We start from the raw sequence: 27685 nt of genomic DNA, 5'->3' as shown, positions 1-27685 counted from the left end.
TCATAAAGAGGACAGTAGAAGTCCTTTGGACTCTGCCATTATAGCCGGACCTTCTTGCACAAGGTCTGGTATTTCATCCTACTTTACGGACAAGGAGTTTAACAGGTTTGACTGTTGAATCCCACTCTATAAAAGATAGTGGGTCATCTCCTTCAGTAGTATCTACTTTGACTAATGCCAGGAAGCCGGCTTACAGAATCATTTGATATAGAATCTGGAAGGCATAGGTTTCTTGGTATGGATCCAGAGGTTGGCACCCCAAGAAGTATGTCAATAGGCAGGATTCCTGCATATGGGATCTGAAATGAAGCTGGCCTTGACTTTTATCAAGAGCCAGATCCAGGCTGTGTCGATGTCTTTCCTATGGCCTCTTGCTTTACACTCATGGTGCGTAGCTTATTCAAGGGGTAACACGGTTTATCCCTCTATCAAGGCACCTTTAAATCCTAGGATTTAAAATTGGTCTTTCCAGCTTTGCTGAATTCTTACCAAAAGTGGTAACAGGTTTTCATTTAAACCAATATATTATTCTTCCTTCTTTCTCTGCAGAAGTCTTAATCTGGGGAAGAGAGAGCACTACAGTCTCTTGATGTAGTAAGAGCAATCAGAATCTATTTAAAGGTGACCGCTCAGGTTCACAAAACACAGGTTTTGTTTGTACTGCCAGAGGGTCCAAGATATGGACAGGCAAGATATGGACAGGCATCAAGATCCACTATTTTCCAGATAGATTTGTCAAGTGATTGATCAAGTTTCAGCTTAAAGAAGAAAATTCTTCCTTCTGATATTAAGAGCACACTCATCCAGGGTGATTAGTGCCTCTGGGTGGTGCATCATCAGGCTTCTATGGCTCAGATCTGTAAGACCGCGACTTGGTCTTTAGTGCAGACATTTAACCAATTTTATCAAATCAATATTAAAGGTCATGAGGATATTGCCTTTGGGCACAGCATACACTGCAGGCTGCAGTATGAGTCCTCTGGCCTCCTGTTTCCTTGATTCTGTCACCCCTCCTTCAGTTGCCATTGCTATGGGACATCCCACATAGTTATTACTATGGCTCTGTGTCTCCTAATGTAAGAAAAGAAAATAGGATATTTAAAACAGCTTACCTGTAAAATCCTTTTCTTTGATGTACATCAGGGGACACAGAGGTCCCTCCCTTCTTCTTCTTATACAGTTTGATTGCTTGGCTACAAAACTGAGGACTCCCACTAATGGGAGGGGTTATATGGGGGAATTTCACACCTGAAGGGGCGTGCCAGTGTCCAGCACCTGATACGCCGATATAACCCACATAGTTATTACTATGGCTCTGTGTTCCCTGATGTACATCAAAGTAAAATATTTTACAGGTAAGCTGTTTTAAAAATCCTATTATTTGTGCTAAATAACAGACGACTGTCCTTTATTTCTGTTTTTACATATGTATAAATTATGCACAATAATTGTGTTTTGATGGATCCGCAGACTTTTTTTTTTATTGTACTGTACTGTCACTCATTATCTTTGTCAATAAAAAAAAGTTTTGATAAAAAAAAAAAAAAAAAAAAAAAGCTGGTACAAACATTGGCTGGTTCAATAGAAACCGATCAGCATTCAGCCAGTGTATAGGGCAGCCTGTCCAACAGAAGCTGGCCTAACATCCAGCTTCTGTTGTATGGGCATGCTGGAAAACCAGCAGCCGATCAACATTCGATCAGCACATGCAGTCCCCCTGTCAGAACACAATAGCTCAGCGGGGAGATCACTGTACTAATATTGCATAGTTAGTACAGCAAGATCCTCACCTGTTTTTTGGTACAGCCCACTAGGTTGAACAGAAATTCTTAAAATCAGCTAGGACGCCTTCCTCTTAGAAACATTTAAAAGGTAAGTATTTTTTCTTAAAGCTGGAGTAAACCCGCTGAAGTTTTTTTTTTTTTTTTTTGACCTGCAAAGGAAAAGGCATAATGAGCTAGCATGCACCACATACTAGCTCATTATGAAATACTTACCTTAGAACGAGGCCCCAACATCTGGCCCGATCCAAGCCGAGGGAGCTGACGTGTTCCCTCGGCGTGTCTTCCGGGTATTGTGGCTCCAGCGCTGTGAGGGGCCAGAGCCACGATAACATCATTCCCGCGCATGCGTGCAGGAGATTTCTTTCCGGCAGGGTCCGGACTGCAGCCGAGAATCACCTGTGCGCATGCGCCGCTGCAGTCAGCAGCGCATTGCGAGGGTAATATCTTCTAAACCATACAGGTATAGGAGATCTTATTTTTACCTACAGGTAACCCTTATTATAGGCTTACCTGTAGGTTAAACTTATAAAAATGACTTTACTACCACTTTAAGTATGTTGTGTGAGTGGGAACTTATAACAATTTGACTGCAAAAGTGCAAATTCCAATTAAAGCAGTTATAACACACAGCATACACTTTCATTTTATAAAATGTATAAAAGCAAAACAATGATTATGTTTGTCAATCCAATTGGAACGTCTAATCTGCTGTTTACTCTTAATTTCTATGGACTATATATCCCATGGTACCTTGCTGCCTGCACAAAGTGATTATTGTACTGACTGTGCCCACTGAAACTCCTTCTCTCAGCACCCCTGTAGTTCAGAAGGTAGGCTCTCATCTCATTGCTCAATATCCAGTTAAATAAAACTCTTGTGCTTTTAACTGGATGTTGCGCAATGAGGTGTGTTTCCTCTTCTTCCTGACATATGGCTTAAAGGGGTTGTAAAGCTTTGTTTTTTATTTTCTAAATAGGTTCCTTTAAGCTAGTGCATTGTTGGTTCACTAACCTTTTCCTTCGATTTCCCTTCTAAATGTTTTTTTTCTGTCTGAATTTCTCACTTCCTGTTTCTCCTCAGTAAACTTCACACCATCATCCGAGCGGTGTTTAGTCAGCCAGAACAGCTTACTGAGGAGGAACAGGAGGTGAGAAATTCAGACAAAGAAAACAAAGAAAAAAAATTTTTAGAAGGGAAATCAAAGGAAAAGGTAAGTGAACCAACAATGCACTAGCTTAAAGGAACCTTTTTAGAAAAAAAAAACTTTACAACCCCTTTAATTGGACCCGAGGCTTGTGGGAGATCGATAGACACAATATTGGCGTTCGCTATAACAGGTGGAAAAGCTGAGCTGGATATACCTGTAGTGAGGGGTAACAACTCATTGATGCAAATATCAGCCTTCAATGGTCATGATATCTGGTGAGAGGATATCTTTACTTAATTACCTTCTGCGGAGCACGAGGTTTAACACCTACAGTTGATTTGGAAGGACATCACTATTTTTCTTTCCCAACTAGGACTTTTTGATATTTTGGCTCTCCTTTTTTCACTTTAATTATCACTAAGTTTTGTGATCACATAAATGGATTTTTATTGTTTTATTTGCATATTGATTTTCTTTATCACAATAATAACAGTACAACATGTTGCTTATTTCATACTGACTACAAGTCACAGAATTCAAAGAAGTAACTGTGCAAGGTTTTCACAAAGTAAGTCTACAAACTTCAAGGACATTCAGATCAATAGAAGTCACTTAGAAATATCTGAAATGCAATGTTCAAATGCATAAATGATTTTAATTTTTGACCATAAAAAGTCTTTAAGCTCATTTTCATTCAGCAAAGAGACTAGAGTCACAGGGTGGGCTCAAATGACCCAATATCATTTTCAATATGTTGCCAATGTGACTTTTGGGCAAGTACTGCAACATTTAGACCATCCTTGAGATCAATTACAAGTGCCTTCAAACATAACAAAAGCTTGTGATTAGTCACAGGTATTTCCAACTGCATGTACACGTCTGGTAAATCAAAACACAAACTTTCATGCTTTAAGCTCCGTTCACATCTTGGCGTATGGTGGCGGCAGTCGCAGTAAAATTGCGCAAATAGAATCGCAGGATGCCTGTCACCCTAAAGAAACTCATGTACTTCTTTTGGGCGTCAGGCATCCCACGATTCTGTTGCGCGATTTTACTGCGAATGACGACCAGTGGGAAATCGGGTCGCTTTTCGGGTGCTATTGAAATTGATGGGTAACGCAAGGGGAACACACGGGCATCGAGCAATTTGCCACTATTGCAAATCGTGGACAAATTACGCCCATGGTTCGGAGCGCTGAGATGTTAACAGAGCCTTAGATTATAGAGAGTTGTCTTCCAATTCATTGTTTTCAGTTAATTAAAAGAAGAACAAAAATGACACTGACATTGATTGAATATGGACATGTGTCTATATAAATGCACTGATGTCACCAGCAACCCACCTCTTTATTTACATGTTCTAACTTTGGTATCATAGTCACAAGACACCTAGTGGCAAAGCTACAATATCGCATATTGCTACATGCTTTTTCTTTTCTTTTTTTTTTAAAACAATGAGGAAACAACACAAATACTGTATAAATAAAAATGTAGAACTACCACTAGGACTCTTGCTGTAATGAGCTAGGAGCGTTTGTAAACGAATCACTTCAGGATCAGAATGTTTCACCCCCTTCCTGTCCAGGCCATTTTTTGACTCCATGTCTTTAACCAATGCTCTCTGCTGCCTAATTGCAGTGGCTTTAACAGTGGATGGATCAACGCAAACAAAAAGACATATGGGTATGGTGAACCCACTCTAGCAAGAGTTTAGTTACAACAATCAGATGTAAAGAGGTGAAATATAATCTTTAGGCTGGGTTCACACTGCTGCGGGGGGAGATCCGGATGTGATTCGCACCGCAAATCACATCCGATCTCCGTAGCGATGCGAGTTCAGCCATACAGATAGTATGGCTGAATTCGCAGCGCTCCCGCAGCAAACTCGCACGGGACCCTTTTTTTGGTCCGCAACAGAATCGGATCGCATGGTGGTTCACACCATGCGATCCGATTCCTGTGCGAGTCGGCAGATCGCACTGCGATATGCGGACGGATCTGGGGGTGTCATTAACATAACATTGACACTCCCAGCCGTCCGCATAGGGCAGTGTGAACTGCCGGCGGGAGGTGTGCGATGCGGGAAAACGCCGCGGATTCGCGGCGTTCCCGCATCGCAGCGGTGTGAACCCGGCCTTAAGATGAGTTGGTATTCTGATTACTTTGCCTGCCCACACCTGCATGTTGGATTTCTGTTTATACTGACAGACCATTGCCCTTTGTAGTCACATCTTTTATTTATTCACTATCAGTATCTGCAGATGCGTCAAAATCTTGTCCATTTGGCCTTAACCTAACCTTTTCTTCTGTTTTTCTTTGATGTCCAAGATTTCTTTTCAGCTTCCTTCCTTCCTTCCATCCAATGAGGTGTTATCACCTCATAGGATGGTGTCCTAGTTTCTTCTCAACTATTGCCTTTTGCCATTACTTGTTGTATTTTGTTTGTTTGTATTTTGTTGACTGATCATGTTTAGGATCATTTCTCTGGAGCTTTTTTCAAAGGATAAGTTCACCTTTAGTAACATGTTATATGTTACACCCATATTTAACATGTTACTAAATCACCTGCTGCCCCCCCCCCCCCCAACCCAATCCTCCACTGTGACAGCAGGCAAGGGATCTTCTTCCCACACCCACTGTCACAATTCAAATACAGTGCAGCCCACACAGCCACATCATTCATTAACAGAGTTCTGTGGGGGCGCTGGTGAGCACTCTTTTATTTCATTGATCTTCCTGGACTTCAGTAACTGCCTGTCTAAATCAAGGGAATGGGAAAATGGATCTACTGATAATCTGCAGGAGCCTGGCATTGCACTCAGGATCAGTTGATTGTTGGTGCAATGCTTTACAGACTCCTAAGAAAAAAAATTATAAATACAAATTTGTTACCAGTAAAAAAACGTGCATTTAATATATATATATATTTTTTTTAAGAAGAAATTAACCTTTAACTCCTTGGCTTCATTATTATTATTGTAAAAGGCTTGTTGGTTTTAAATACTGTGTCCATTGGCTTTGCCATTATTCAAAAGCTTTGGTTTTAACACAAGGCCCATAGTTAGTAATAATGACATTCTTAAAAAAGTCTGCTTTGTTATTCTTTTTCAGTACAGCTCTGTATTTATTTTAACTGCTTGCCAACCGCCTCACGCCAATATACTTCGGCAGAAGGGCTCGTACAGGCAAACTAACGTACCTGTACATTGCCCTTTAAAAGGCGGCCAGTGGGTCCCGCAGACTTGATTGCCGCGGGGATACCCGCGATTGTCTCACGGAGAGGAAGAATGGGGAGATGCTAATGTAAACAAGCATCTCCCCGTTCTGCCTAGTGACAGTGTCTCTGATCTCTGCTCCCTGTAATCGGGAGCAGAGATTAGTGACCCGTTACATGTAGCCCCGCCCCCCCACAGTTAGAAACACTCTCCAGGGCACACGTAAGCCCTACACTGCCCCCTAGTGGTTAACCCATTCACTGCCAGTGTAATTTACACAGGAATCAGTGCATTTGTATATAGCGCTGATTGCTGTGTAAATGACAATGGTCCCAAAAATGTGTAAAAAATGTGCAATGTGTCTGCCATAATGTTGCAGTCATGATAAAAATCGCTGATCACCGCTATTACTAGTAAAAAAATATATATATATTAATAAAGATGCCATAAAACTATCCCCTATTTTGTAAATGTTATAACTTTTGTGCAAACCAATCAATAAATGCGTATTGCGATTTTTTTTTTACCAAAAATATGTAGACGAATACACATAAACTGAGCAAAAAAAAAATTTTATATATATTTTGAGGGGCTCTTTATTATAGCAAGATGTAAAAAATAATGTTTTTTTCTCAAAATTGTCGCCCTTTATTTGTTTATAGTGCAAAAAATTAAAAACGCAGGGGTGATCAAATATGACCAAAAGAAAGCTCTATTTGTGGGGAAAAAATAACATCAATTTTGTTTGGGAGCCACGTTACACAACCTCACAATTATCAGTTAAAGCAATGCAGTGCCGAATCTCAAAAAGTGCACTGGTCAGGAAGGGGGTAAATTCTTCCGGGGCTGAAGTGGTTAATCATTTATACAGCATTAAAGTATTTACCCATCTTAATGTTCTCAATGTCTCTTTCTCTTAGGCTCCATTCACATCTAAGCATTGACATTTTACAGGCAGAGTTTTTGCAGTGTTTTTCTATAGGCATTTTGAAGTTCAAAGGTCACCGATGTAAAGCAGTAAAACGCCTGTAATCTGCCAAAAAATAAGCTTTTGTACTTTTTTGAGCATCAGGCATTTTGCTTTAGGTGACAGAATGCTCAGATGTGAACAGGGGCCATTGAAATGAATGCGATTTGTCTTGTTGGGGCATTTTTAGAGCTAAGGCTTAGAGCAAAAAAATGCCCAAAAACGCCTAGATGTGAACAGAGCCCTAAAGTGTTTAACCACCTTCAGACCGGACCATTTTGCTGGTAAATGACCAGAGGTCTTTTTACAATTTGGCACTGCGCTGCTTTAACTGATAATTGCGCGGTCATGCAATGTTGTACCCAAAACAAAATTTGCGTCCTTTTCTTCCCACAAATAGAGCTTTCTTTTGATGGTATTTGATTGCCTCTGCGATTTTTATTTTTTGCGATATAAACGTAAAAAGACCGCAAATTTTGAAAAAAAAAGATATTTTCTACTTTTTGTTATTAGAAAAATCCAATAAACTCAATTTTAGTCATACATTTAGGCCAAAATGTATTCAGCCACATGTCTTTGGTAAAAAAAAAGTCAATAATTGTATATTTATTGGTTTGCGCAAAAGTTGTCACATCTACAAACTAAGGTACGTTTTCTGGAATTTACGCAGCTTTTAGTTTACGACTGCCTATCTCATTTCTTGAGGTGCTAAAATGGCAGGGCAGTACAAAACCCCCCCAAATGACCCCATTTTTGGAAAGTAGACACCCTAAGGAAATTGATAAGTGGCATGTTGAGCCCATTGAATATTTTATTTTTTTGCCTCAAGCGATTGAATAATGACAAAAAATAATTTTTTTTTTTTTTTTTACACAAAGTTGTCACTAAATGATATATTGCTCACACATGCTATGGGCATATGTGAAATGACACCCCAAAATAAATTCTGCTGCTTCTCCTGAGTACTTCTCCTTAGTAATTTTTGATTTCACTTCTCACTACCTATTACAGTTTTGAAGGCCATAAAATGCCAAGATGGCACAAAACCCCCACAAATGACCCCATTTTAGAAAGTAGACACCCCAAGCTATTTGCTGAGAGGCATTTTGAGTCCATGGAATATTTTATATTTTGCCACAAGTTGCGGGAAAATTACAAACTTTTTTTTTTTTTTTTTTTCACAAAGTTGTCACTAAATGATATATTGCTCACGCATGCCATGGGCATATGTGAAATGACACCCCAAAATAAATTCTGCTGCTTCTCCTGAGTACGGGGATAAACATATGTGGGACTTTTTGGGAGCCTAGCCGCGTACGGGGCCCCGAAAACCAAGCACCGCCTTCAGGCTTTCTAAGGGCGTTACAGTTTTGAAGGCCATAAAATGCCAAGATGGCACAAACCCCCCCCAAATGACCCCATTTTGGAAAGTAGACACCCCTAAATTTAGGGGTACACTAGTGAGACTAGGTAATAAATGGCGGGTGCCCTGAAACTATAAAAAAAATAACTAACCAACCAGCGTCACCTGTAACAGTTATATGGTGATCACTGGTGAAAGGGTTAACTAGGGGGCAATCAGGGGGCTTTATGTGGTAGTATATGGGGGTCCCTGGCGCTATAAAAAGCTGCGGCGAACCTAAATACCTACCTGCCTAACTAGCGTCACCTGTGACACTAATACAGTGATCAGAAAAACGATCGCTTATTAGGCTGGGTTCACACTGGAGCGATGTGGGAACGCCACGAATGCGCGGCGGGTTCCCGCATCACATGCCTCCCGGCGGCAGTTCACACTGCCCTATGCGAACTGCTGGGAGTGTCAGTGAAATGTTAATGACACCCCCAGATCAGTTCGCATATCGCAGTGCGATCTGCAAACTCGAATCGCATGGTGTGAACACCCATGCGATCCGATTCTGCTGCGGACCAAAAAAAGGGTCCCGTGCGAGTTTGCGGCGGGTGCGACACGAATTCAGCCATACTATCTGTATGGCTGAACTCGAATCGCACAGAGATCAGATGTGATTTGCACTGCAGTGCGGTGCGAATCACATCCGTTCTCATAAACCGCTGCAATGTGAACCCTGCCTTAGTGACACTGGCGACGGGGGTGATCACGGGGTTAAACCTTTATTGGGGGGGTTAGGGGGGTACCTTAGAACTAAAGGGGGCTAACCCTAACTGCCCTAACAGTTATTACAGTCACAAATGACACCCGCCGGGTGATCAGGGGGTTAAACCTTTATTAGGTAATAAATGGCGGGTGCCCTGAAACTATAAAAAAATAACTAACCAACCAGCGTCACCTGTAACAGTTATATGGTGATCACTAGTGAAAGGGTTAACTAGGGGGAAATCAGGGGGCTTTATGCGGTAGTATATGGGGGTCCCTGGCGCTATAAAAAGCTGCGGCGAACCTAAATACCTACCTGCCTAACTAGCGTCACCTGTGACACTAATACAGCGATCAGAAAAATGATCGCTTATTAGGCTGGGTTCACACTGGAGCGATGCGGGAACGCCATGAATCCGCGGCGGGTTCCCGCATCGCATGCCTCCCGGCGGCAGTTCACACTGCCCTATGCGAACTGCTGGGAGTGTCAGTGAAATGTTAATGACACCCCCAGATCAGTTCGCATATCGCAGTGCGATCTGCAAACTCGGATCGCATGGTGTGAACACCCATGCGATCCGATTCTGCTGCGGACCAAAAAAAGGGTCCTGTGCGAGTTTGCGGCGGGTGCGACACGAATTCAGCCATACTATCTGTATGGCTGAACTCGAATCGCACAGAGATCGGATGTGATTTGCACTGCAGTGCGGTGCGAATCACATTCGTTCTCATAAACCGCTGCAATGTGAACCCAGCCTTAGTGACACTGGCGAGGGGGGGTGATCACGGGGTTAAACCTTTATTGGGGGGGTTAGGGGGGCACATTAGAACTAAAGGGGGCTAACCCTAACTGCCCTAACAGTTATTACAGTCACAAATGACACCAATGCAAAAAAAAGCAATTGGTGTCACTGTGACTGGGGGGGCAGGCGTAATTGGGGGGTGATCGGGGGGTAAAGGGGGGGTGTGAGTGTGCCTGGCATGTTCTACTGTGTAGTGTAGTGCTTGTGCAACTCACCGATGCTCTCTCCTCGGTGCCGGAACGAAAAATACCGACACGGAGGAGAGAATACATCACTTCCTCTCCTGTGTTTACATTACAGGAGAGGAAGTGATGTCACCGGACATTTTCATTCGTCGGGAGCGATCGCGAGGGGGTGGCCATGAATGAATGGCCGTCCCCTCGTCCGGGATCGCTCCCGAACGAATACCGACCGATCGGGCCCCCGACCTGCGGGCAGGCAGGGACGTACATGTAAGCCCTTATGCCTGCCCGTGCCATTCTGTCGACGTACATCGTCGTGCGGCGGTCGGCAAGTGGTTAAATAAGCTCTACCCAGAGCAGAAACAATAATAAATGTATCCCTTGTATAGTAGCTGATATAAAAGTCACACATCTGAAGTCATTTTGGTGCATTTAATAGGGGTTTCTTTGTAATACTCTTCGAAGGTGGAATTTTTCAATCTCAAATCTCTGAAGCATCACACCTACTACCACTGCTTCATCTAATGCCGCATACACACGACCGTAATTTCTGGCAGACTAGGTCCGAAGGAATCAGTCCGTCGGACAATCCGATCGTGTGTGGGCTAGTCTGATCGTTTTTCATTTTAAAAATCAGACGGACCTAGAAATAGAACATGTTTCAAATCCATCCAACGGACTCAATTCCTATTGGGAAAACCGTTCGTCTGTATGCTGGTCCGACGGACCAAATACGACGCAAGGGAAGCTATTGGCTACTGGTTATTGAACTTCCTTTTTTAGTCCCGTCTTACATCATCACATTCAAAACAAACGGACTTTCGAACGGACTCAGTCCGTTCATGTGTGGCCAAGTCTGTTCGTTCGGAAGTCTGTCTGACCTAGTCTGCCAGAAAGTCCGGTCATGTGTATGTAGCATTAGTTTAAGTATTTTTGGGTGTTTGTGTTTTTAATGCCTGGAATACTGCCTCCTGTATATCTGTCCAGTCATGTGTTAACTGTCTCAAAGAATCACACATATCAGACAGATGCTTACAGAAATTGAAAAGCATAAGTAAGTACCTCCTTCAAATCACATAATTCTATATATATCTAGGGAATTTCTTGTATAGATCACACTTTTTCTGGATCTACTTTAACTATTTGAAGTTAGCAAATGTCTAATATATGGAGCCTCAGTCATTTTGTATAGAATTTATCCAGGTTTCGTTTATTTGCTTTACTCTTCATCTGCGCAAGAATTGTTACATCAAGATCTTTTGTTGCTGTCACCTTCTCTGACTATCAGTACCACCTGCTATTATATTTTTTACAGAGAGACCTTCTAGAGTTTGATTTACTGCAAAACTTCTGTAGCAGGACTTGCTCCTATGGGTAGTCTAAGCCACCAATAATGCCTAAAAGCAATAAAAAATGTTGTCAAACAACTTGATCATCTAGCTCCATGAGCCTGAATCTATATTTTACATCACAACCTGAAAAGATTCTAGCTTTCGACAAATCAGGCAAAATTACTTTTGTTGTAGGCATGGGGTAAATGTAACTTTTCAGAGGGTTATTCAGTGGTTTGAGGTCCATTCCTAGTCTTAGTTTGCCCAATATTTTTTTTTTTTTACTATCGCTTAACTGCTTATCCAGTCTGTGCATTTGTGTACAGTACTGGTGCTGGTTATACATCTGTCCTGTAGATCCTTCAGTTAACTTTCTAGCCCTGGTGCACACCGAATGTGGCTTTGAAATCACGCTACTCTAATGCAATTTCAAAGCCGCTGGTCAGTGCAATTTCATGTGCGGCTTGCTGACATCTGTGCGACTTCATGCACAGATATCAATGCATGTTGCACATGAAATTGCCAGAAATAGTGCAAGGACTTTTTCAAAGTCGGTGCAAGTCGGAGTGGCGTGATTTGATTGATTCCCTAGCCAGAAATAGAGTGTGAACAAGGGGCTTAGTGGTTGCAATAAGAATTTGTTTTCAATGAACTGGAGGCAATTCTGGCATGTCTGTGTTTTCTGTCACTGGGGTTGATTTACTAAAGGCTTAGTAAATGAGGTACGGCTTCACTTTGCAATTAGTACCCAATCGCATGCAAGGAAAATAAAAAAAAATGCCTTTTTGCATGCACATGATTGGATGTTGGAATTCAGCAGAGCTTCAGCTCGTTTACTAAGCTCTGGAGCAAATGCAACTGCACTTTGCAAAGTGCATAGTCTTTTTGCCTTTAGTAAATCAACTCCACTGTGACTATTTGTCTCTGTTGCTGGTTCCCTTTTAAACTATATTAAGCTGCAAAATTAGCCACAAATTCTGCATATCTGATTATATGGCGGGCATTTCTGTTTAACTTCCGGCATACAGCTAAGCACACAGATGAAATATAATAATAAGTGAGCTGTTTTACCTGCCAAATATGATTTGCACCTCTGTTCATTTAGAGGCCTTTCCCACTGAGGAAGTTTTCAGGTGTTTTAGTGCTAGAAATAGCGCCTATAAGGCACCTGAAAACATGCCACCCGAATGTGAAAGCCTGAGTGCTTTTACACTGGCGCTGTGCCCTTGTGTGACATTATAAAAAGTCCTGCAAGAAGCATCTTTGGGGAGGTTTGGGAGCACTGTATACACCTCTCCCAAAACGCCCCTACCCATTGCAATGAATGAGCGCCACAACACTGGCATTTTTAACCCCTTTCGGCCACTATCATTAGTCAAAAGCACCCTGCTAGTAGTCAAAGAGCGCCGCTTACACATCGGTACAGCACTGCTAAAATGAGTGACGCTTTATTGCTAACGCACAGGCAGCCCTAGTGTGAAAGGGGTCTTAGTCCAGAGTCCTGTCTGGCAGAGCAGAAGACCTAATTCATGTTGAAGTTAATTAACACTTACAGGTCTTATCCATCTCCCAGCATGCAACTGGATAGCGAAAGGAGAAACAGCATACTGATGAGTTCACTCCCTATCAGAAAGCTTCTGGTTAAAGTGGTTGTTAACCCTCCCCCACAACTTTGTCCCATGTAAATCAGCATAAAAATCCCTAATGAACACTGCTTGTAGATATCTTCTTACTTGCTTAGTATTGTTGTAATCCTTGTTGTTCTGTAGAATGAAGTCACTGAGCATGCCCAGATCTCCCCTGATTTAAGGCACACTCTCTATGTGCTTATCTATCTGTTATCAGGACTTCCTACAGCACAACACTGAACTCTGTTAATCACTCAGAGCTTCCTACTACACACCATGTGACCTCACATACAGTCTAAACGTGGTCATTACTGCAGACTTATCAGCTGATAAGTCTGACAAAGGGAAACATTAGACTTGGGCACAAGTAAATACTATGAAATAAACAAGTAAGCTATGAACAGGGAAGCAGGGTTGCCATAGAAACGTTGGATTGAGAAGGAGGCTTGGTTAACAGTACAGGAAGTGCTCAATGTAAGGGCGGAAATACATTCCACTGTGGACTCAGAAAACAATGCGCTGCCTAACCCTTGGAAACAATTGTTTAAAGTTTCTTTAAACAGTAAGTAATATGCAATTTGGGCTGGATTACAGTGGCTATAGTCTGATAACGACTTATTATAATGGACTAAATGAAAAGAAGCATCAGAGTGGGAGAGTTTACTTCCTCTTTAACATGTAAGCACTGCAGCACAACTGACCAGCTCTTTGTGCTGATTTTCCCTCTTACAGTTTGAGCTCTTTTGGACAAAGACTCCAAATTTTGATAGTTTATTTAAAAAATACATTTAAATATATATCAATGTATACAAAGCTGTATTGTTTGGTGTCGTTTATATCAGCTTCAGTTCATTTTTTAATACAACTTTATGACACGATTATTATATATTTTTTCCTGAACTTACCTACTCTAATGATTTAGATAGATATGAACACAATAAAGTGAGAATCTAGTCTATGGTTCCACTAGTGCGACTTGTCATGGACACACAAAGTCACATGACAAGTCACAGCCCACTGATTTCAATGGCACCCGTTTCAATCTATTCGACTTTTTTTTTTTAAAAAGTGACTTTGAATAGGTACGTGCACTACTTTGAAAGGTCTTTTGTAGCACCTTTGATCCAGAGAGTGTAAAGTTGGATCAAAGTCGCACTCTAAATTGCGTGACTTTGGGGTCGCAATAGTGGAAAGGTAGACTTAAAGAGGAAGTGATGAGTTTACTTTGTTTCCCTGCAAAGGTAAAGCATAATGGGTTACTATACATCGCATAGTAGCCCATTATGTGTCAATTACCTGACACAGGAGCCAGCGATGTCACCGCTGTCCCTTCTTCCATGGAGCGTCCATCTTGTTTCCGGGTATCGCTGTGATTGGCTGGAGCCGCGATGACGCCACTCCCACACATGCGCACTGGAGCCACCACTAATGGCATATCGCTGTTAGCAGTGGCATGCTCAGTGTGCCTGCGCGCCGCTGTCTACAGTGCATGCACCATAGACAGCGGTGCCTGTCTTTTTGCAAATATCTCCTAAACCGTGTAGGTTTAGGAGATATTTCTTGGACCTAGAGGTAAGCCTTAATCTGGGCTTACATGTAGGTAAAAGTGGTCTGTAAGTGTTTACAACCACTTTAAATAGATTTATATATATTAATACATTTTCAGTATTTTATTTTTTGCATACCATAAGCACACTATTATTTATGTATATACTGTATAACAACATAAGAAGAGCAGTAGATCATAGCACAAATGGATAAAGCAGCTCAGAAAGCAAGTTCATTTTTAAATGTGGCTGGTAGACTGGGATAAGATAGCAAATGGATGTGTGGAAGAATGGGGCTGAAAACAAGAATGCAAAAAGGAGAAACATAAAAGACAAAAAACAAATAAAATATAATAAAATATACCCCCCAGCACCCTCCCATTGCTTGTGCATTCAGGCAACTGAGCGTGTAGAAGAGCCCATAGTACTGCAATAGCAAAGAGAGAAATAGGAAGATCTCAGGGTAGAGAGAAATCAAGATGAAAAGTAAAGAAAAAAAAGAGTAGCAGAGAGGGTGGGGAAAGGAAAGGAAGTGGTGAGGACCTGGCCAGGAGTGAATTATCACATGTTTGACGAAGGCCCAGATATTCAGTGAATGATGTAATGTAGGATGGACAGAAGAATGGGGGGGGGGCAAAACAAGTTATTAATCTTTACAGGCGAGCAATACAAAATGTGAACAGAGAACCATAGTGGGAGTTCCGAGGTAACATTGAGTTTGTTAGTGGTGCAATTTGTACTGCCTTATAATTTCAAGACAGGTTAGTTAAGTTTTCCATGGTGTATAGGACAGAGGCCTCCTCTGTTCAATACTGACAATATGTGCTGGAATGGGGATCAAAAGGACTTTAAAAAGGTAGAGCATTTTAGAAAGATAGAATATTCTGAGAGCATGATCAGCTCTTTCAAATGTTTAAATGGCACCATCAAAAAGAAAAAAAAAATCTTTAAAGAACATGTTTGGGGAATACCCCAAAACTTGCACTTGAACTGGCACAACTGTATTATGAAATAAAGTAAAAGCTACATTTAGCAAGGCAAAAAATAATTGCTGCTACATGACAATTACAAGAAGCGTCTTTCTGTTTGTAAACAAGATGGCAAGGGATTCTTCTAATCATCTATACCAGACCCTAAATTATGATGAGAGTTGGATTTGGATTGCAAGGGAAGATGAAAAAAAAATGATTACTCAATCACAAAAAAATAAATAGTAAATAAAATGGGATGTAAAAAAAAAAAAACATTCAGATTCATGTCACAGTTGTCCCATGCCAACTCTAACACTGAGAACTGAGCAATTACATGCCCGCTACATGCTCAGTTATTGGTCTACTCTGAGTGGAGAGCAGTAACTTTAAGTCACCCCTCTTCCAGCTCTTACTAGAGTGCTGGGCTAGGGAGGGGGTGGGCGCAACTGGCTCTCAGCTTTGTGCTGAAAGGTGGAGCCAGCTGTCAATCAAGCAATAGGGTGAATTCTGATAACATTGTTAGGATCCTTTGTGAGCCTGGTGCAGTTCTGCCCCATCAGCTAATAGTGGGCAATAGCCTGCTATCAGCTGACTTTGGTTTACAGGAGTACAAAAGTAAATGTACTCCTATGACCCATAAGACAAATATTGGCAAAAAAGCTTTGGCCATACTTCCCTTGTAGGAACACAAGTGAGAATATGATTTAGACCTATTTATTCTTAACCGGCTCCTTAGACAGAAAATAAGACTTTCATTCTTATTATCATCCATTTTCCAAAAACACACTGCTTGTATTATATACAGATTCTTAAAACAGCATTTAAGAGTCTATAAATCCCCCAATCTCTCCCACTCATTACTATTTTAGAATATTTGTATATATACTGAGGAATAGAATCCATGTTTACATTTCTTATTCAGCAATATGGGTCTATCTGCCTTTGGCAAGGCAATGGAAAGGTGAAGAAAGAACTTTGGATCTTTACTCAGAGAGATCTTTAAAGCATGGTACATGTAATATATTATATATATTTGAATATATTACATATATTATATCATATATATTTGAATATATTACAGAAAGAGCTTTAAAGAAAGAAAATGGGTTTCCCAAACAGTAGCAAAGCAGGCAGAGACTGAATCTTTGATCTATTTAGCAAATTTTGGTAGCTAAGTTTATTTTCTTTTTTTTTTTTCTTTTTTTTTAAGGCTCATTTTTTTCTCATGATGATCTTGCCAGCAACAGACCAAGCTGTCCAGCATAAGTAATATAAGGTCACTAACTGGAATATAAGTTTAACCAATTCTGGACTGCCCACGGCACATTTACGGTGGCAGGGTTGCCTGGCGGCGCAAAACAATGTACCTGTACATTGTGGCTTCTTTTGGGTCTAGGGCACGGGCATGCACTGCCAGTGACCCACTCCCACTGTGATTGGACACAGTGGGCCGGCGGGCGCGATGTCCACCAAGACCCACCAATCATTGATAGGAGAGGCAGAATGGCGCTCTGCCTATGTAAACAAGACAAACTGCTGTTCTGTCAGAAAGGAAGATGGAGATCTTGTCTTTCTGCTAAGCAGGAACACAGATCTCTCTCTTCCTCCAGTTCAGCCAACCCCCCACACAGTTAGAAAACACTCTCTAGGAGCACACTTAACCCTTTGATCGCCCCTGATATTAACCCCTTCGCTGCCAATGTCATTAGTACAGTGAGTTTATTTTTTTAGCACATATCACTGTATTAGTTTTACTGGTCCCCAAAAAGTGTCACTTAGCGTCCAATTTGTCTGCCACAATGTCGCAGTCCTGCTAAAAATCACTGATCACTGACATTACTTTACTGACATTATACATTACTGACAATAAAAATGCCATCAAAATATCCCATAGTTCGTAATCGCCATAATGAAACAATCAATATACGCTTATTAGGATTTTTTTTACCAAAAACATGTAGCAGAATACATATTGGCCTAAATTGATGAAGACTTTTTTTTTTTTTTATTGGATGTTTAATAGTAGAAACTAAAAAAATATTGCTTTTTTTTTTTTTTTAATTGTCTGTCTTTTTTGTTTATAGTGCAAAAAATTGCAGAGGGGATCAAATACCACCAAAAGAAATCTCTATTCATAGGAAAAAAAAGGACATAAATTTTGTTCGGGTACAGCGTTGCATGAATGCGCAATTGTTAGTTAAAACAACACACTGCAATATCTCAAAAAATGGCCTGGTCATGAAGGCGGTGAAACCTTCTGGGGCTGAAGTGGTTAAATAAATAAAAACACGTTGCACTGTGTTATAATGGATTACTTGAAACTCATAAATAATACATATCTGTGCATAATAAATAATTCAAAACATAAGAAAGTGCATACTGTGCCATAAATTCATAAAGTGCAAAGCACAAATAATTAAATAAAAAATCCCATTTTGAAAAAAATCCAACTTAGCAATAAATAAAAGTGCTGATAAATTCAAAATAAATGTGCAATCAAAGAGATGACCCAAGTGATCTTTACACATTATGTATTTAAAAATGGACATCTACTCACATAAATTGCCTATCATATAGATCGCATCTAGCACCACGTTGAGCGAGATGCCACCACCACTAAAGCTCCGCCCAACACGTTTCATCTGAAGGGATGTCATCACTGGGGCAACAGAGAATGTTTCTGCAAGGAAATACTCCTTCAGTTCTCTCTTTACATCAGTCATTATTAGAGACTCCTATAATAAGTACTAAGTAACATGTCAGGTCCATTACTTTTCAGGGAGACAAGCAGGTTTAGGACTGGTGGGGGTGAGAAAAGAACATGAAGTCCCTAGTGGTCAGACAGAGGAGATGCAGATCTCTTCTAGTTTTTTAAAAGTTGCATAGGCCAACTAGGAGGATAATTTAAACACATCCAAAGTAGAGGGTAGGACAATATTAAAATTGCCATCAATTACAATAGTGCCCTCTGCAAACCAAACGGCAGACTTGATTATTCGGTAGGTAAAGATTTGCATTTACATTCCGGCCTTCCCTTTCACAAACAATGCCCAGCCCTAAGAATCATTTCAGGTATCTGGGAGCTGCCTTAGAACCGCTTTATTGATTAGAACCAGCCACAGTGATAAGCAACTGGATAGTAGCAATTGTGGAATTTAAAGTGATTCTAAAGGCTCGTTTAAAAAATAAATAAAAAATAACAAACATGTTATACTTACCTCCTCTGTGCAGTGGAGCCTCCTCTTCTTGGGTCTTTGTTTGATACTAATAGCCACTCCCTCCTTTGAGTGGCCCTCAGCCAGTAGCTTTCTACAAGGGGCACCCAAGGTGAGTCAGAGCTCTGTGTATCCATTTAGACATGGAGCCCCAACCCGGTCCCGCCCCTCTCGCCCCTGATTGGCTGACTGATTTGATTGACAGCCCTGTAAGCCAATAGCGCTGCTGCTCTGTCTCAGCCAATCAGGAGGAGTGGATGGCTGGGTGGACATCACTGGAGAGAAGGGGCTCAGGTAGGTAATTGGGGGGGTGCTGGGGGGGGCAGAAGGTTTTTTCTGTGAATGCATTAAGATTAAAAACCTTCTGCCTTTACAACACCTTTAAGTATGTTCACAGTTCTGAAATGAGTCTTTCAAGGAAAAAAAACACCTAGAAGAAGAGGAACGAAGAAGTTAAGGCAAAAAGAAAAGAGAAGGAAGAAAATGAGCAGAGTGGTACAGAACAGGAAAGGAACTTTAGAGAAAAAAATTTAAGGAAAGAAGGTAAGCAACAGGTCCCAAAAATGAAACATGTAAAAAGTACAAAAACCCCTAGGTCTTTCAAAAAAGGCTCTTTGAGGAAACCTAAAAATGGGTGCATGGTATGCTATGGATTCAAGTTTTTGCTGCTGACAATTCTATATACTGGTAATACAGTTATTGCCCGGTGCATAGCCTCCATTCATGAGTTAAAGCTGACGACAAAAAGAGAACAAACTGTTTTGTACATTCAATGTAGAATACTCCACAAAATTCTTCTGTACATTATTAAGTGCCTAGCAAGTGCAAGATGATTGTAACCTGTTCAAGATCCAAGATCAAGTAGTAACAGATGATGGTAAATGCCTCAAAGTAAGTAGGGAAGCCCAGAACAGGTGCTAGAATTTAGTGACTCATTGAGGTTGATTAACTAAAAGCATATAAACTGTTCACTTTACCTGGGAAGTTACATTTTGCAAGAGAATTTGCCTTGCAATGGAATTTACCCCAGAGCTTAGTGAGTAAAGTGAAGCTCTGCTGACTTCATCCAATCACGCACAAGCAATAATGCAATTTTTTAATTTTCTTTGAACATGATTGAGCCATTTATGCAAAGTGAAATAGCACCATATTCACTAAGTTGCACAGTGCAGCCTATACTGTAGCGTATTTGTCTTTAGTAAATCAACCCCATTGCTTTAACCCCTTGCCTGCCACAGATTCCCCCACTCCCAATGACAAGGTTGGTTCAGAGTCAGCTATTGTGGCCTAATCAAAATGCCAACTGGATTAAAGTGACTGTAAAGCTTAAAATGGTTGTAAAGGAAAAAGGTTTTTAATCTTCACGCATTCTATGCATGAAGATAAAAAAAAAACCTTCTGTGTGCAGCAGCCCCTCTCAGCCCCCCTAAGGCTTACCTGAGCCCCATCTCGATCCAGCGATGTCCACAAGTGCATCGGCCTGGCTGAGACACAGCAGCGGTGCCATTCTCTCCTGCTGCCCTCAATGAAAGTTGGTTAGCCAATGAGGAGAGAGAGGGGGTGGGGCAAACCGAATGGACACAGGGAGCTGCAGCTCAGCTCGGGTGCCCCCATAGCAATTTGTTTGCTGTGGGGACACTAGATAGGAGGGAGGGGCGGGCGAACACTGCTGGGGGACCCGAGAAGAGGAGCATATGGGCTGTTCTGTGCAAAACCACTGCACAGAGCAGGTAAGTATAAGACCCCTTTCACACTAAGGTGCTTTTTTAGGCCCTTTCACGCTAAAGAAAGCACCTGAAAACTCACGAAAACCTATTTCCATTAAAATCAAGGAATGCTTTTACACTGGGGCAGTGCGCTGGCAGGGCAGTGAAAAAACACCCTTCTCCATTGAAATGAATGGAAAGCTCTTCAAAAGTGCCTGAAAAGCTCTTCAAATGCGCTCAGTGTTTTACTGGCAGTTTAAAAGCACCTCAGTGTGAAAGGGGTCTAACATGTTTGTTATTTTTAAAGAAAAAAAAACAAGACTTTAGGCTACTTTCACACTTGGGCAGGGGCGTGTTGGCGGTAAAGCATCGCTTGTTTTAGAGGCGCTTTACCGTCATTTTAGCGGCACTTTTCAGGCACTAGTGGGGCACTTTAACCCCATTAGTGGCTGAAGAAAGGGTTAAAAGCACGTGCTGCAGCGCTGACAAAGCACTGTGCAGGCACTTCGGTAGCAATGCCCATTCATTTCAATGGGAAGGGCTCCCCAACTGCCCCAAAATACTGCTTGCAGGATTTTTTTCCCCATCCCGCAAGCACACCGCCCCAGTGTGAAAGCACTCAGGCTTTCCCACTGGGGAGGCATGAGTGGCGCTTTTCAGGCACTTTACTGGCGCTATTTTTATTTATAAAATGCCTGAAAAGCACCTCAGTGTGAAAGGGGTCTTAGTATCACTTTAAGTTTTTTAAAAACATGTTATACTTACATGCTCTGTGCAATGGTTGGGACTGGCAGGCATTGGTCTCTCCCCAACTATTTGGAGCATTAGAAATGTTATCTCTGGGGCAAGGCGGATAAACTGAAATAGAGTTAGTTTCAAGAAATCAAAAGAGGTCCAGCAACTGTTATGGTGTGTGCAAGACAAACTAGTTTCTGTCCAGATCACCAGGTGGAAAGGATGGCCCCACTTTTAAGTTATAAGCCAGGAAGGAGATGTACGAATGTCCTGTTAAAGTCTACTTCTCCAAATTGCAAGACATTCTGCCTATTATCTTCCAAAGCCTAGAAATAGTGTATCTAGTAGAGAACCTCCCAGGGTTGGTCTGCTGCTTCCTCCCTAGGTTCGAGGACCTTATGTACTCTGACCAGCTTCAGAGGCTTAGTTGGTGGCTTTTCCAAGATTGAGTTCATGATACTGTAAATCAGCATGAGAAGTGGCCTCTGGAATGCTCTGCATTTTGATGGTATAGCTGTGTCTTTGATTCTTCCCATTTTAGACCTTCACCTGAAGGCTATAAGCTGGTGTTGCAGTCAAGTGCAGAGAGGCTAGACTCATGCTGATCAGATGCTTGCTGCAAAGTGGTTGCATTAGAGTCCATTAGCAAGACTTGCTGTTGGAAGTCATCATCAAGAGATTACGTCAGGTCATCCCATGTCAGTATAGGTTTGCACATCGCTGCACAGCACTGGAAAGCCACAATCCTTCTGAGCTTTCCAAAAAGGCAGATAAGTTAGGAACAGGAAGGACCAGGTAGGAATTGGAGAGCTTGACCATGTGTCCTCTGGTGCCCTTACTTGGCAGTTCTGTACTGGAGTCATTGGCAGATCTATGTGCTGAGTAGCCTTGTCACTTGACGTCATTTGTGCCATCTTAGATCTAGACTCCGCCATGCCGGACTGGGACAACATTGTGAAGTAGCTGTGTTTAACTGCATCAGGAAGAGGTCTGCGGTGTTACTTGAACCTTTAGCACATTAGGTATGGGTGGCTAACGAGGCTTCAGACCAAAAGATCCCCCCAGTCGCTTTAGTGTTGCGGTCATTCTCCTCAATAGCCAGTCATGAAGTTCACCCAGTTCACCCCTGAAAATGGTCATTTTTTTCTGCACAATGAATAAGAGTGATTAGGAAAAACAACTGTTTTAAGCCACACAACAGGTGTGAGGCATTAAGTCTATTTAGGGGTAGGACTTAAAGAACCAGAATTTCAGTTCCTTCAGGCTCCTATGATGTTAATACACCCCTGCAAACTTCCTTGTTAGTTTGCTGCAGTGTATTTTAACTAAGAAGAGGATGACATTCAGCAGCATACCCATGCTGCATTACAATCCTCCTAATTTAACTGCCTTGTCTCTCAGCCAGTCAAGAAGGGTTTAACAACAACCTCCAAGTTCCACTGCTTCTTGGTAAACTTGCAGCTGGACAGATTCAGACATTTCCTAGTTAAATGACAGTGCTAGCTCTTGCTAAATCTTGCACAATATGCAGGCCCAATTCCACAGAACCATGTTTTCAATCATTTGCAATGATAATTATCAACAAAGCTAGAAAAAGCCATATTGATGTCAGAATAAATCATGCAAAGAAAACATTTTTTGGCTCTGTCCATTCTTTCTTTCTAAAAAAAAAAGGACAAATAAACCCCTTGTTTTTGTTTTTTATAATGTATATAAGTTATGTCATTTAAATTCCATCTGTTTCAAGAAGACAATGAAGTATTAACTTTTAATGGCCTCAGGAAGGCTTAATATTTTTTACTTTATATTAAGTTTATTTATTGGTTTGTTGGGAATGTTGTGGAGCTTTTATTGTGAATGTCCTTCTGACACAAACTGAAAACGATTTTTTCCACACTGCTGTGACAAAAAATACAATTCTTGCTATGCCACTCTCAGCCAGACACATGAACTTGCTCACAGGCTCAGTACGCCTAACCTTTAATAATTATTATATATTAAGATCATTATTTACAGCTATGAGAATTAAAAAAAATCACAACTGAAAATAAGGACAGTTGTAACTTAATGAATGAGGACATTTTATATAGTGTCATTCATTTTTCTATTAATGACATTTTGTTGACAAATACTAAATGATTCAGTTTTTTCTATTTCATGTAACACAGCGCAGCAACAACTTTCAGACAATTGTCTTTGACATTCAGTTTCCTTCCACAAAAGTCAATAACATACCAACACTAATATTATACTATATCCTTGCTGTCAGGTTTGAGTAATATGTAATATAAAGAAAACTTTCAGGGACATCACCTACACGTGGGAATGGGAAAAAAACATTCATGCCATTATCTCTACTATTAATACTTGTTATGAAAAGTCTGACAATGAGTCAGGTGGCGATGATATAACAGTTGCCAGGACTTAGGAACCAGCTCAAGGTATCATGTAGGAGACATCAGAGGAAGATAAGCAGTGGAAACCTATTACATATAGATAAATATATTGTTTGGATGCAGAGCTACTTTTAAGTGGCCTGCTTGGAAGTCTGTGATGCTGATGTTAGTTTTTGTTTGTATTTGTACTGTGTTAGACCCAGGACAATTTTAGCCAAGAGAATTCTAACAAAGCTTAGTTATGGGATATATTTTTGAACTGTAGGTTTCTGCAAAATATCAAGGGCCAACACATTGTTCTGTACAAGAAGCACAGTGGAAAAACCTGAAACCACATCATTATTATTCACTGCTCTTGGCCAAAGTACCTTCTACTGCTCTTATAGCCAGGAATGTTCTGTTGTCTACTGCATTGCTAATGAAAAGGAGGAAATCAAAGGAACCTATCTGGTATAAACTGTCTACATTATTATTTAAAGTCATCCTTACTTCCACCGGTATCTGATGTATCTTTTGCCTCCTCTACCAGTACTATTTTGTGGAATGTCTGGGAAGATAACTAAATTATAACATCTTCAAAATACTGGTAGCATAATCACTGTCCATTCTCTACACTGTGGTCTCCAGGAATTGACTCTGTTGGGTTAATTTAATAAAGGCAAATTGACTGTGCACTTTGCAAAGTGCAGTTGCACTCTGCAAGAGCAGTTGCTCCAGAGCTTAGCAAATGAGCAGAAGCTCTGTTGACTTCCATCATCCAATCCCGTGCAAGCAAACATGCTGTTTTTTTTTCTTCTTTTGCATGTGATTGGGTATTCTTTGCAAAGTGAAGCTTTACCTCATTTACTAAGCTCTGGAGCAATTGCACCTGCAGAGGGTAACCACACTTTGAAAAGTGCACAGTCTATTTGTCTTTGTAAATCAACCCATGTGTGTCTAGGTACACTGTATTACTGACTCCTGAGCCAGGAGGGCACTTGTATTCCATGTCTTTTTTGGAACAATTCGCTAACCAGTAGTGACAGTGATGCAGCAATGATAAGAAGTTGTAACACTGCCATGTGTGGACAGGTAGACAGCCAAGACTTGATAATTGTTGTTCTCCCTATGTCTTCCACATAGCAATACTCCCCATTTTTGAATGTCTCTACTCAAGCTATCACACATATAATGAAAAATATTGCCATGCCATATTGATTCACATAACCTTTGGGAAAAACACAAAGCAAATCATTTTCAGATACTTTTGCAGGCCAAAACATATCCATGATTTTAACATGTTACATTTTTAGCAGGTCCTGTGTTATTAAAACGTTACCACTAAGGGGTCCTTCCAATCTGTGACCAAATTTTGAATAGCAAAAATTGTGGCATCAAACATGGTATCACTCTAATATTTCTAATATAGCAAGCACGGGTGAAAGTATAATAAGGTGAGGAGGATCTACAATACAGCCTGAATGCTGAAGAGGGGATGTTAATGACACCAGTAATGAGTCCGCTGTGATCAAGGTGATCTTGATTATATCGATTTTGGTAATAAAAATTGTAGTGGGGCATGGAGAACAACACAATGCTAGCTGCAGAATCTCACTGCACTTTTCTAGCTTTAATTGTCTTATGAGAAAAAGCTTTCCCCTAACTACAATTAATTTTATAGTTGTGGTTAAATTGGTTAAGAGTTAACATTTCTGTTTGGCTTTTTGTTACTGTATGTGATACCATTGGGGAGATTCTCACTTTCTTCTAATCTCTTTGGTGCCCATATAAAAAATGGGAGTGGGGGGGAGCTGCCCCCAGGACAGGAATGCACCATCAGCAATTAAAACATTGCCAGAATTGCTATAACTTTTTCACTTTACTAAAAGTTTTCTTATGTTTTTGTCTTGTGCCCAATGAAGAGATTTACTTTCACTTCCTGTCCTGCCTAATATAAAATAAAACATCTACCATGAACAGAAAATACTATGACCCTTCCTATACATACAGTATGTATATAGCCCCTCCCACCAGCTTCCATTGTGCTTTTGCTGCTTCAGCTTAAATGAACATATACTGAAATCATACCAAATGGTAAAAGAAGTACCTTTCCTGAAATAGTGCTCTTGGCTCCCTACAATCCCAATCACAAGACCAAATGGCAGAAATGGGGTCTTTGACAAAGGGGTTTAAGAGATTGATGTTCAGGCAGATTTGGCCAGTCAATAGCATTGCCTGAATTCTAAGCCTCGCCTTCAGTAAAAATCATGTGACCAAACGTTTGCCATTTGGTCACATGACTGAAACTGGGCTGACCTAAGAACAATTTTTTTGCAAGAGAAATAAGTCAGGTAGCATATTTTTGATTTTCTGTAACTTTAAGGGAGCAGGATAGACAGAATAGGGTGGGAGGTTGCATAATTTTAGAATAGCCCCCTACAAGCTTGCCATTAGTATACTAGCTGCTGATGTGCTGCACTGCACATACCCCCCACCCCCTTCCCAAAAAAATGTTTTTTTTTTCTTTTTCACTGTGGGATTAAAAAAAGAAATAGTCTTTCTATTCTTTCTACTGTAAATTCAAGCTTTTCCAATTACCTTAGTATAGCCTCAAAATCAAAATGAAAACAATACAAATATTGTTTGGTAATACCTTCAGCAAAGAGCATTTTGCTTATATTATTTTCACCTTAACACATTTCTAGATATGTGATCAAGTCAAAAAGTATTCCAGGAAAAAACAACTTGATAAAATCCCATCATAGAAAATTAAGCTATTAAACGTATCTAGGAAGTGGATCTTGTGAATCCTTGGCATTTTTTTTTAGCAAAATTACTGATCTTTTAAAAGCAACAGACTATTTAAGTACAAAATCATATCAAGCAAAGTTACTATAAATGATTTTCACTACAGCATTTCACTATTGTGTAACTTGTCATGTTACTATAAAGTATTAATCTACTGACATCAATGTAACATGCTTAATAGCTAACTAGAGTACTTTAGTAAAGGACATTATTATTCATGAGGCAACTTTTTTTGACATTTAACAAAATCATTAAATAGAGCATAATTATAAGTGTCATTCTATACATGCTATGAAATTAATATTTTATTATAAAACATATATCTGTATTTAAGGGAGACTACCTCTAAAAGCAGAATCAAATGCACTTTGAATATGAGCTACTTCATCTGGTATTAGTGTCTGCATTGTATGTCACTATGCTAGCAAACTTTTATGTAGGATGTAGATATATTCATATTCACGGAGGCCTTGCCAAACAAGCATTTAGGTAATTGCAGATTAACTAAATATCCAGCAAAATATAATATATTTTTTGAAACATTTAAACTCCATTTCCAGTAACCTATTTGTAAAAAATATTTACCTTTGCTGATGCTCAGCTTCAGTTTTGTGTGATGGCCAATGTCCTTGAGAAACAAGGGATTAGCCAGCTACAGAGCAGCACTTGAGAGCAGGTGGACAGATTAGGAATAAGGTTTAGCTCTCTGGATAATAATGATGACACTTGCAGAAATAGCTCTGTGCAAGTAATAGGATTATGATGGAGGATTTAGAAAATGTTGTTTATTAGTGTAGACCAATAGGGAAGCTGCTGATATCCAGTTTCTAAAGGAGAGAATCCTTCCCCAGTGCTGCTTCATAAATACATTATTCTGCCTACAGGAAAGTGAAACTTTGTAGCAATTGCTGTTTGTTTAACATTACATTAAATGTAGAAATATAATTCGTTGACCTTATACTCTACAAAACCATGTTAGTGCAACTATGCCAAAGCTACTAGTTCTGAAGTGCCAAGGTGTTCTGTCATAAAGTAAAAAAACACTAGCACATCACCAATTTGCTGCAGTTTGCTCAGCCTAATACCAATAAATCACATATACACTCTCCATACACAGTTTTAGACTGTTACATGGTCCTTATTCATAACAGTCCT

General features: G+C 40.5%; 1 protein-coding gene across 2 annotated transcripts in view; it reads right to left on the bottom strand.

Annotated features, from left to right (window-relative positions):
* The window catches only part of PDC (phosducin), a 65653-nt gene extending 38390 nt beyond the window's left edge, over positions 1–27263 (bottom strand). The window contains exon 1 of one of the 2 annotated variants that reach the window (XM_077452648.1): positions 27116–27263. The gene's annotated coding sequence lies outside the window, so the exon portion shown is untranslated. Of the gene's footprint in view, positions 1–25829; positions 25900–27115 lie in introns of those variants that run through there. The other variant, XM_077452649.1, reaches the window with a different exon arrangement.
* Positions 27264–27685: the final 422 nt, after the last annotated feature.

The sequence above is a fragment of the Lithobates pipiens genome, unplaced genomic scaffold (assembly GCF_037356315.1).
Source record: "Lithobates pipiens isolate NorthernLeopardFrog02 unplaced genomic scaffold, aLitPip1_a1.2 Scaffold_23, whole genome shotgun sequence".
In the NCBI taxonomy this organism is placed as follows: domain Eukaryota; kingdom Metazoa; phylum Chordata; class Amphibia; order Anura; family Ranidae; genus Lithobates; species Lithobates pipiens.
This window is presented reverse-complemented; position numbering and strand designations above follow the sequence as displayed.